General features: G+C 39.0%; 1 protein-coding gene across 6 annotated transcripts in view; it reads left to right on the top strand.

The window, feature by feature from the left end:
* The window catches only part of Synd (protein kinase C and casein kinase substrate in neurons protein Synd), a 58,334-nt gene that overhangs the window by 14,903 nt on the left and 31,263 nt on the right, over nucleotides 1-12,168 (top strand). Inside the window, exon 1 of one of the 6 annotated variants that reach the window (XM_077400013.1) lies at nucleotides 5,799-5,819. The exons of 4 other annotated variants lie outside the window; for them this stretch is intronic. The gene's annotated coding sequence lies outside the window, so the exon portion shown is untranslated. Of the gene's footprint in view, nucleotides 1-5,798; nucleotides 5,820-11,808; nucleotides 12,079-12,168 lie in introns of those variants that run through there. One more of the 6 variants, XM_077400012.1, reaches the window with a different exon arrangement.

The raw sequence follows: 12,168 nt of genomic DNA, 5'->3' as shown, positions 1-12,168 counted from the left end.
CCTCATGCACGCGCGTGGCGCCTCCGATCCCGATAATCGCGCGTTTCGCCGTCGAAGTCAGAATGCGCGGCATGGTATATACGCGTCTGAATCATTGAATGACTGTTAACGCCGACAGAAGATATTGATGAACGTCGCATGCATAATGACGAAGCGGCCACGCGATATATGCACGCATCGCGCATATATGCACGCATCGCGCATATCCTCCGCCCGATTTTTACCGTAAACTCTCTCGAAAGCGAACTTGTCGCGCGACCCGCTTTAAATCGTGAAACTTTCGTCCACGAATGATTTCTCTGCAGGTGCACGGAAAAAGATTCGCCAAATTCACATCAGTTTTTCTCTTTCTCTCTCGCAGCTTCTTCTCCTAATCATATCACTGGAACAGGATAACGTTGTTTTCGAGAGATTACATGTCGAGAAACTCATGTCTTTTCCAACATTGTTGATCTCTCATTGATTTATACATATATGTATAAACGGGTATCCACGTTAGTTTTAAAATTTTTTCGTGAAATAGTTAAAGGAATTGATTATATATAGATTACGTTTATATAATGTATCGTGAACAATTGAACCCCAAATGTCTAAGAAGAACGATAAAATTATATCTGAAAAATAAAAAATTTTCGCTTCGACGGATTAGAAACTTCACTCATACATTTTACATTGTGTGGTTATCTCAATCAATGTAAATCGTGCAATCAGCCAGAATAGGTCTGCTAGGAATAATTAACGCGCGCCACAACCGCGAATGTGTGTTAAGTCGTCGATTTGGATTAAATCGACTGGAAATTGGCAATTTAAGTATACCGCGAGCTTTCTCTAACGGGCCAATCTTTTTTATGAATACTTTTATTGCTGATAGAAATCGATTTTCAGGCAGACTACTTTTCAAATCAGGTTTTTTAATAGAAATGGCTGGAAGTATGAAGCTGGCTTAATAATAAAATAAATTGAAGTAAGATAAAAATACTCGCATCTCGCGTATCGCGTAATCGTGAAGAGATGCTTTATGGAAATCGAAGAAAGTCAGGTGAATTTAAATGAATAACGAAACTAATTTACTCTGAATATGAATTTTTCAACTTTAAAAATATAATTTAGACAGTATTGATATATTTAATAGAATATGCACATCTAATCTTTTTTACCTAAAGTATAAATATTTATTTGTAAAAGATTTTGGTTTCTAATATGTATATATTAAATATATGATATAGTAGAGAAGCGTTTGACTTGGACTTTCAAGGGCCCCTAAAAATTGCAGGTTTTCAGTGCGCCAATTTAGATTTTATTGAGTGATCTAAAATAGCTAACAACTCACCGAGTTCCCTCGTATTCGTGGCAAGCATCGACGATGATCGGTTCGATTACAGATTAAGTTTCCATCGACGTCGCGCGTTACACTTTAGAGTAGGTGCACTCTCTTGCTTTCGTCGAGAAATCTGCACGTATCCGCGGTGACGTTCCCGCACAAGAGAAATGGCTCTTGCACTTTCTTTTTCTGCCGGGTCATCTCTCTTTTTCTTACCGTTAGCCTTCTTGTCCATAACCCGGTCGTATACGTACGCTGACAGGTCTTTAATGGCGACCGTGTTATCTGACATAAAAAGCTAATTATGGGAAGAGACCGGAATATTGCCCATTTTTTATAAAATCATGCAGAGGGTTAAAACAACGAAAAAAAAACAAGTAAAATAACTATAAAATTTTTATTTTATTATAACAATACAAAAATATGATTGAATATTGATTTTGATTGAAAATATGATTTTTAAGTTAAAATTTGATGTAAACCTTGCAATTGATGATGTAATTAGCATTTACGTTCAGAAATAAAATCCAATAATGAAAATTGTGTTTTCGATATCGCGATTAATTGATTTTTAATTTTTGATGTTGCACTGTGAGAGCTATATGGTGTTAAAAATAACAATCCAAACAATAACGAAGGAAATTAAAAGAACAACAACCAAAATTAGACCATTTCTGTATATATGTATATAATAAGGAAAGATGACATTTTTCTGGAGAAATATAGGTCCGGCTTCCGTTGCGCTTAAGGTCATAATCGCACAGTTATTCGGAGCGACGTTTTCTTCCCTTAAGAATATAGTGTCGGATGACAGAGAAAGAAAGGATGACTCATACCGCGTTCGATTTCAGAAATATATCGCTGCAAAAAGGATCTTATCCTCACGATTTTAATAAAACTGAAATTATAAAGTAAAGACTCGTCTTCTTGAAACGTTTTATCTACAGTTGTTTTTACTTCTTTGCTCCTCTGGCATACGTATACTTCAGATTAATAATACGCACATACAATTCTACTTCTTTTATTTCTGTCTTTATTGCCAGTACAGGGTAGGAAGTTAATTATTTGCCGACGTAACGAAGCTGAAAAATTTGACGTGTGTCTCCCGACGTCGGGTGGATTCGCTTTCATACCGATTAAGCGTATAGATCAATCAGGCGCTCGTTGTCGCGACAGGTGGTGCGTTGACAATGCGTAGCATAGCATGTCCTCCGTATGTTTCCATCGTATGCTTTCGCGGCCCAAATGCCAGGCCTTTTGGAAGTGAAACGATGGTAAGAGGGAACAAATCGTGCGGATCATTAAAGTTAATGAGTTATAACGCGCGACGAATGACGCGCCTCGCAGTCAAAATTGCGCGCTGTTACACTTCGCTGATGCTAACTGTATACAGAGCTTCCCTGCTAGGCTGATGCAGGCTCCTGCATATATGTGCACGCTTATTCCACTTATCGGGACCATAATTTTAACTCGCCTCGCGCAAACCCATCGTCGATTAGATGCAGCGCGCTAAAATAATACATCTGCTTGCCTCGTTGTTAGCGTACGGCCGCTTTCTCCGCGTTCTCTAGAATCCAAACGATCCATATCCCATAAAGGAACACCTGTTACACATACCTGTGTATCGCGTTATTCGCTTAATCAATCAATTAACTTACCGCAAAATTAATTGTGTGTGCGATCGCAAAAATATTTCTAATTTTCTACTATAAGTTACCTTATGGTAGAGACGTTTCTTACGTCTTTCTACTATTCTTATCGTGTATTTTGCTGCACCGCGATAATAATCTCCGATCGCAGATAATATATTCAACCGAATTCGCGATAGCGTCCCAGTTGTAAATATACCATCGCCGTGCATTAGGTGCGATCAATGCACGGAGCATAACAACTAGCAGAGGTATCAGCCAAAGTCGACCTCAATTTTGAGATTCCAATCTCAAATCGATGATCCACTTCTCTCTTTTATTAATTCTCTTAATTGCACTTTGATTAGCTTGCAAAATTTACATATTTGATTATGTCCTTACTTACTCACAGAATAAATTTACATTTATTACACGACGCATCACAAATATCTAACAATAAAAAATAACTCGAATATTTTCGATGATCTAATGTCTAAATTGTAATAATAATTGTAAATTTTATATGTTCCGCCTTTATGCCACGCGCATCAATTATTGCTCGATTTTAAAACGTTGTTGACATTTTCGATCGATATTTTTTTAAAATTTATTGGCTATTTATTAACTTAAAAATAACACTTGGACCGTTTATTAGTATAAATTCGCGAGGAAGGACGCGCGACGAAAGACACGACGACGTTAAAACATCGATGTGATGTACGTTGTTACTTGCGTCATCAACCGAACTGAGAAGTGCCGTCGTGTCGTCGTACGATGCCCGCTGCTATTCTCGGCAGAATGTCGGTCGGAGAAAAATCGTGGGTGAAACCGGACGAACTCGCAATAGCTGCTCCTCCAAAGGGATCTCGTGGTGAGACGTGATGAAGATAATGCCCGAGTTGACTCCGGCCCAACGGTATCAAACGACTTCGTCTGAACCATTTATTAATACAATTAAGACGCCAGACGACTCTGGCGTCACGCTCTCGACGGCTTGAATCCTTTTACTGACAATAACGCACTCGGACTTTGAAAATCAATACTTTTCTTGAGATTAAAAGAGGGCACAAAAAGTCTTTTGTATTTTCTGCCCTTTAAAAGAAAGTTTACGCGACTGAGCGTAGTTGTGACTTTGTTCGTTGATGCATTACGTAACCGCGCGGTTCATCTAGATCTTTATTTATATCTCCGTGAGAAAGAGTTATTATTCTCCGCTTTTATAAATATAGACACGGCTACACTCTTAAAACTACATTTTTTAATCATTATTTTAAAAGAAACTCTTATGTACTTGTGTAATATTTCTATTTCAAGTCGCGCTATGTTTATCCGTCTATCGTCCGCGACACGCAGATTATCGCAGGCCTTCGTTCCGTATAGATGATAGATGATCGTATCAGTATTATACGTGTGAGATAAGGCCTTAAAAATATTGTCGCGATACACTTCCTGCTTCTGAAAGATATACGCCCGCGAGTTCGCGTCCACTTCGAAGTGCTCACGTTCGCGATAAATAAGGCTTTCTTTGGCCGCGTCCAAATACATGGGTGCCATCAGCCTCCAGAATCGTCCCTTCTATCAAAAGATTATCCGTGGCCAACAAAACCGGGCCACTCTCCAACCATCGATTACGTCGAGTACTGTCTGTCGTATAAGATCGAACTTTGGCAACCGTCGGGCTTAGATATCATTGTCTATTTATTTAGGTCTCCGAACCCCTACTTTTCGTAATCGACAAGTTCTCCAATGACGATGAACGACAGGTGGTCTTGGATACCACCTGTACAGACATATCTGTATCAAACCATTTGTGTACAATATAGCGTAATACGCATTGCTATATATCAATTTTCTGTTTTCCCTCTCGAACTACGCTTTTTAATTGCTTCTGTTTAAGATCTTCGCGTGAAACAATTTTCTTAAAAAACAGATAGAAAATTCTGTCTCTTTTATTTGTGTGATTAAAAACTGGATTAATATTTGCATGAGGATCTGCGTAAGAGAGTAACGACATACGACGATAATTTATCAGTTTACCACAGCCCAATTATCGATATTCGTGTCCGTTGGCTTTATCGCGAGTATTATTATTATTATTATTATATCACGGCGCGGAAAACCGACGAATGACGACGTCTTTTGCATAATTCGCCGGTGACTCATAACCGCATACTCTATGCGTGTAGAGCCACTTTACGTTGGAAGTTTTCTTATCACCTGCTGCATAACAGGCCACGAAGTCGAACGTCTCTTTCCGCGAAGGAATAAAATATGAGATCGTAAGTCACTTTTCCTAATTGGCGCACGATTTGTACAACACAATTTACAATTGTAAGATTATCTGATGTGTTTACTGCAGCCGTAAAATATTCGAACATCTTGTTTCTTGATAAAGAAAATTAATTGTTAAAAAAACACACGCTTTATCCAGGAGAAGGAAATCAAAATTTTTTTTACACGAACCGATAATTTCATCTGCGCCCCATGGAAGTACGATCGGTACATCAGTTTGTCGCCGTAACTTGCTTCTCCTCATATATGTATATACGGTGTTCCACATTATGGAAAATCTAAGATATCTCAGCATTGTGATTTCGCAAACGAAAAATCTAACCGCCTTACGTAATTGCACCGTTTTCTAGTCTCCGATGGTATCCGGTGTACGCGAAACAAATAACGACTTTCTTTCTTCAGTTCCCACGAAGTGAATTCGTTCGAGCGACTTCCCGTTACGGTGAGAGAGAGAGACGCTTGTGCCCTCCGTGAAGTCCTTCATTGTGTCTTGACTGGCTGTCGTCGATCGAACGGCCTCACTGTAAAAGTGTCTCCACAATCTGACACCTTATTGCATGACGATAGATATTTTCAAGGTCGGTATTCGTCGCATACTGGCGATTTAACGATTTGTTTTATAATACCTACTACTCTGGCGGGATTGTGCAAAATCCGTTTGCACGTGCGTTGGAAGCTTTAAGTTAATTAAAACGATTCCAAACTTAATTAAAACCAGTTCGCGAAAATAAATGCGACTTCCGTTAAGCTTGCAGATGCAAAAAGATGTTGAAATTTCTCAGCAAGAAACAACTCTTTTATCTATTAATAACGGTTATTTAATTGTCTGCGAGGAACGTCTGATGAATTAAATTCTTGGGGTTTCGCAGTCCCCATTCAGAATCGCACGAAACTTGATACGTAATTCTGGCCGGACAACTCATTTAGCGAACTGTCATAAATTGCTTTTGTTGCAATACGAGTAGCACGCTGAGCGAAACAGATTCACGCGCGTATAACTTATACGTACAGCAATTGTAATCAAGTAACACACAACTGCAACCGCCGCGAAATAAATTCGCGATTCACAAAACTCGGGGAGCAAATTCGTCCGTATTTAAATGGATGCAGAGTAAAGTGATATATCAAAATTTTATTTTTCTTTCAACGCCTTAACGGAATGTACGTATTATACACAGGAGCTAATTAAATTTATGTAATTGAACGTATGTAATTAATACGTTGCATTTATTCATTCTTTCTTCATTCATTGAGGAATTCCGCAAAATTCAACGGTGTTACTGAGAGCCTCGGAGACGTGGCATTTGTATTTTTTATCAGTGCTCCAAGTTATCTTTACGTTTTAAGAACCCTTGGCACCATTCTTTGCGCGTGATAATATTGGCATGTTTGCTAAGCCTCCTTAACTCTCCGTAGTCACATCTATTTTTTCAAACAAGGAAGTCACTCTGGGTCATTTTGACCTGAGACGAACTTTGACCGTTCGCCATTTGACTATTTATCCACCGATTGTGTTGAAAAAATTCTCGAATGCATTTATGCGATATTGCTAAATTGATTGCTATAAAAAAACGGCCTTAGGAATTTTTAACATATAACCAAAAATTCGCAAAAAATTTGTTTTTTTTTTTTTAATTTTTCTTTGTTTTTTGAACTACAGCTAAAGGGCGTCATGCCCGCCAATTTTCAAGTTACGCGCAAGATATTTACGAGCAAAGTTTGAGGCTCGGGTCAAATTGACCCGGTGTGACTACGGAGGGTTAATGACAAATATGTGAGAAATATCTCGCTTGCAATTAGTATCTTTTACCTCGATCTCATACTTGTTCAATAACTTTATGGCTATTCGCTTCGCGTAATTTTTCAATGCACCGACGTGCATCTTTTGTCGTCGCGCATTAGCAGCATTCTATCTTTATACAATAGATACTAATCCTTATTATTTTTGGACACGTTTACGCCGAAGAAGTATTTTCGTTAACGATTTGATGGATTTATTTATATAGCTTTTTTGATAAAATTACTGTAGCAAGAGAGGAGTTTCTCCTAACTTCTCATGTCTTGGCGAAGCTATAACTACGACGAGTTGGAACGATGAGTTCTTCAAGTTCCACCTCGCCGCGAGAAACGCCATTATACCCGAGTTCTTCCCGGACAGGAGAAGTAACGAGAAACGCTACGCTGATTGCAATTAATTGTGCAACGCGCGTGCGGCGCGGCGCTGTACGCGCGAGAAACGGAAAACGAGGGAGAGCAGGAGAAGGAAAAATGCCGGAACGACGAGCGCTCGTAATTTCTAAAAACGAAACTCGATCCCCCTCGTGCACGGCCGCTCGGGCCGCTGGATAGGACCGCGCTCATTGGCGTTACCATGGCACCTATAATACCTTAATCTCGGCACCGATGAGTATCGAACGTAACCGATGACGCGTTAATTAACGACTCTATTTGGGTCAGGTTCGGAGGAACCTGCCACAGCGCCGATATAGAAAATGGATCGAGAGATCGTATAATTTTCGCATTTTCATTCAGATTATTGAATAGTACTGCTTTCTTTTTATCCGGTATCTAAGAGCGATCACGGAAGTATTTGCGAGAAATTTAAGGTAAAGAGGACGAAAAACTGTTGAGAATATATTTCGTAAAATGAACCTGAAAAATGTTACATAATGAGCAACGTGTTACGGTTGTGAAGGGAAGTGTAATAGTGCTGAGAGGCAGTTGTCGAATAATCAGCAAGTTTACGACGTATGATATTCCCGTCTTGCGTACAGAAATACGGTAACGTTACTTCCACTAACCAAGTGGAAGTAACACATAGTCGCTAGCCTTTAATGTAGGTCTTTGCCCAGAGACCCACGCGCGCGTAATTTGCACTTTGCCATTCAGACCGGGGTATATCCTCATTAAGCCGATCAGACTGAGTTTGCATGCATTATCCGTATATGAACATTACGGGACACTCGAGTTAAGAGGAGGTGGTGCGCGACGTTCTGAAGTTCCTGAATAGCCAATCAGTGGAGTGTTATGGCATTTCCGTGAAATAATAAAGCCGAGGATGAATAATACATCATCAACGTCATAAGCGGAGCAAACATTTAATTGCCGTTGCTCTTCCACGAAATCGCACACGGTTCCAAATTCACCTGTCCCGCAAGGAAATATGGTGAACTCAATATCTCGCTGAACAATCAAATTCAAGGTTATCCTGAACTTTGATATTCTAATCTTTGGCGTATATATATAAAATTCAAGAGGCAGCGCGATAGTATATACCTTCAAGATCCGCGAATGTCAGAAGGTATCGATCGCGACACTTTCGGTTTTGAGCTTTGCCTACATTTTTGTCATTTTCATCGCAACGTTAAAATCCGACGCATTTCCGCGCAGCGTAATCACCGGTGGATTTATAATAGGATCGGACACAAATACGGCCTCTCTCGACCCATCACGCTCTGCTCGACAAGGAAGTCAATCCCTTTATGCCCCTCCGCGATCGGTAGCCTAATCAATAGAGACGAGAAACGCGCGCGGCGCGCCTCCCAATCGCTCGTTTGCCATTTCTCGCGAGTCCCTAGGCCATAAACACGGCTAGAACATATGACAAAAATATGTCCTAAGAGAATTCTATAACTTACATTATATGTATATAATATATAGATTACACGAGAGAGAGAGAGAGAGAGAGAGAGAGATTTATCAGCTTAACGTTAGAAGAACTATGAATTGGACAAAACAGATCAGAGACAATTATTGCGAATAATAATATTATAACAAACTGTTACAAGAGACCATCTATTTCAATTTTATAATAGAAACTTTAGATTTGCAAAATTAATGAACTATAGACAAACTTTAATGCTAAGAAATAATTACTTTTTAGTGTTTCACATTATTGTAGGAATAGAGACGTAAAATACAAACATTTTTGTGAAAAAATATAGAAGGAATAATTGGAAAGAGGTAGAAGAAGATATTGACACGAAAATATGAACTTTTAACTATTTGCAGTAACGAACGTATATATACGAGTATACGAGTATACTCGGTTTCAAATAAGACGACATGATATAGCAGCATATGCATACGTAATTACGACATTCGTAATTAAGATACACAATTAAGATATACTAATATCATACGTATAGCACAGTCGACTAAATTATTTATAAAAGGATAAAATATAGCGCGCACATATATACGAGATTTAAAAATCTCAAAGAAAATATGAAATAAAGCTGTTATTTTGTAAACTTTATTAACGAACGGAATTTCGTGAATTAAGGATATTTATGCGAGTATTACTGGCAAAAGCATTTACGAAGCAATGAAATACGCGGAATGTAACGCACACGTCCGACAGAAACATTTATCCGATATAAATAATCTGTTCTCTCTCTGGAAAAGCGAAAGACCGACACATTTATCACTTATGATAACCTATGTTTTATCTTGTTAGGAAAAGAAATAAATATTAAAAGACACAAGGTCTGCATAAGTCTGCAACGAGGGGCGAAATTTACAGCCGGCATTGGTGTACAAAAATTCAGCAGTGGACTAAAAAAAGTAAGAAGTGGCCTGTAATGTTTGATGGCATTGTCGTCAGTGATTGGGCAGTGGTAATAATGACTGGTGGCAGTGGCAATGCAGGAAGCATTGCATAACATTGTTAAGTGTCCGAATTTTAATCGGCATTGACTCGGCAGTACGGCAGTGGTGTACGAAAGTTTGGGTTGTGAATTTCCCCTCGGTCTGAAATTACTCGAAACGGCGGATTTATAAGTAAAAATAAAAGTTTCGATAAGGTATATAAGTTGTACGAATGAAGAGACTGGCAGAAAGAAAAGGTCGAAGTCGAAAATTGAAACAATAGGCTACTAGAAATGTTCACTCTCGTTTTCATTGCATTCTTGAGCGTGTCGCAGATTCAAATTACCGTTAGATAATACGCGTGAGTACTGACCTTGGTTACAGTCTGATGGATGCCGGTAGTTTTACAGCAAGTAAGACGACGCGCACAAAAACATTAATTGGAATGTACAATTAAGCAGTATTACCTTGTCGTGCTTGTTACCTCCATTAATCGGCCGGGTTCATTATTCTTTTCTGTCTCTTTCGCTCTCTCTTTATACGTATATATAAAGGCGTTTTCGTTACATCCTTCCCTTGCTTCTAAAAGTAACATCATAAATAAACGCGAGAGATAAACGTTATATCGTTTGGATTGAATTTTGAATAATTTGAAAGTATTCTAAGTGCCATGCCATAGTTGCGCCTTAAATATTCATAATCGGATAATTGAGAGGTACAGAGGGAAAATTTGCAAAATTTTCGCTTTCTCGAACATATACGGTAAAGTTTAAACGAAACCTCCGAGCCCGTTAGATAATTAAACGATCGAGACTTGGAATATTTTCTATCTGCAATCTTAGAGCATGAGGCATCCTCCAGCATTACCCAGCCTTGACCAGAGTCGTAATTCTCTACGCGTATATATTATATATATGCACCTTCAACAGCCGCACACCTGAACGGAGGCATAATTAGCACTATATGTAAATAAGCTTTTGCGACGAGTGAATCCTTACGTAAGCCTGGTCTTCGTTTTATTACGTTGGCCTTCGACAGCAGCCGTCTTCGTATCCGAGGAGGCGCATTGATTTGTCATTTTTATCTATTTGCCGAGATGAACCGAAATCATTAATATAAATAGCTCATTGACTTCGAGCTAACTTCGATTATAATTAATTAGTGATGGCTTACAGGCGACAAAAATAAAATAACTCATTTCTTTCTCAAGGTACACGCCAAAGGTTGTTTGTATTATTTTACTTTATATTATATATTTATTAAATTATTTTAATCTTTTAACGTATACCTGCAATTTATTTATGTTTATTTTGTTCTGATATTCCAGTATACTCTATTTCATCCAAAATAATATTGAGCTAATTATCATTTGCTGGCCGCGTTGTTAACTATATTTTAAATAAATCTATGTATTTGTTGCAAACATACAATAATTAGCATTTCGGATATTCAGTTTACATAATTACATTACGCACAATTGAATTAGTCTAGTTTTCTTTTCAAATCCAAATTATTCAATTATTGTTCCATCTGCTATTTAGCACTCGCTAATTTTTTTTATCAGCGATTTGTCAAACTCCTTAATTTTCCATTTTCTTAGAAAAAAATTATACGATATAAACAAAAATTATATAATATATAACAGGTTCTGTGTTCCACTTAGGAATTAAAGAAATCATACATACATCCAATAATACATAAAATAATAAAGAAAAATCTTTTTGGCGAATTCGAATAAACTGTACAAATATACTTGAGTGGACGGTGAGAATGATCTGTCCGAGATAAAGTTACGGTGGAAAAGAGAGGAGTAATTCGATTATCCCTTCCCGTCGTCGACGGGAGGGTTAACGGAGAATTTCTCGTCAGCCTGTTACTTCGGCGTGTCGCGTAATAACAGGTATTCTTTCTCACACGATCATTCATCGCAGCGAGAGCTGCGGAGAGCGCGCGACTCGATCGCGAGAGTCCTCTTCGGACGTCAGTCCGTGTCCAACCGTCGCGTCGCGTGGATCGCACGTTCGTCCGACGTATACGTGTGCAGCGCGGAGCCGCGTTTATTTATAAACCCGTATCCGGGAACGTGCGCTGCCGCGCAGACAACCGCGGGTTTTCCTCCGCAGCGTTTGCGTGCCGTTCCGCGGCGTGAGGCTGCGGCAAATCGTGCGTGTGTGCCAGAGTGAGATTGGGAAATCCGTTTGAAATTGGCATTCCGTTTATCTCGACGCCCGATCATGCGTTGCCAAGGTAGGAGGAAGTCCGCGCGGACTCGTGCGCTTATTCAGCGCGGAATTCGCGCGGCTGGGAGTGCCAAGTGCCAGACCAATTTACATGAAA

Source organism: Temnothorax americanus, unplaced genomic scaffold (assembly GCF_048541705.1).
Source record: "Temnothorax americanus isolate GAGA-0224 unplaced genomic scaffold, ASM4854170v1 Scaffold13, whole genome shotgun sequence".
NCBI lineage: Eukaryota > Metazoa > Arthropoda > Insecta > Hymenoptera > Formicidae > Temnothorax > Temnothorax americanus.
Note: the sequence above shows the minus strand (reverse complement) of the source record. Positions and strands in the feature narration are given on the sequence as shown.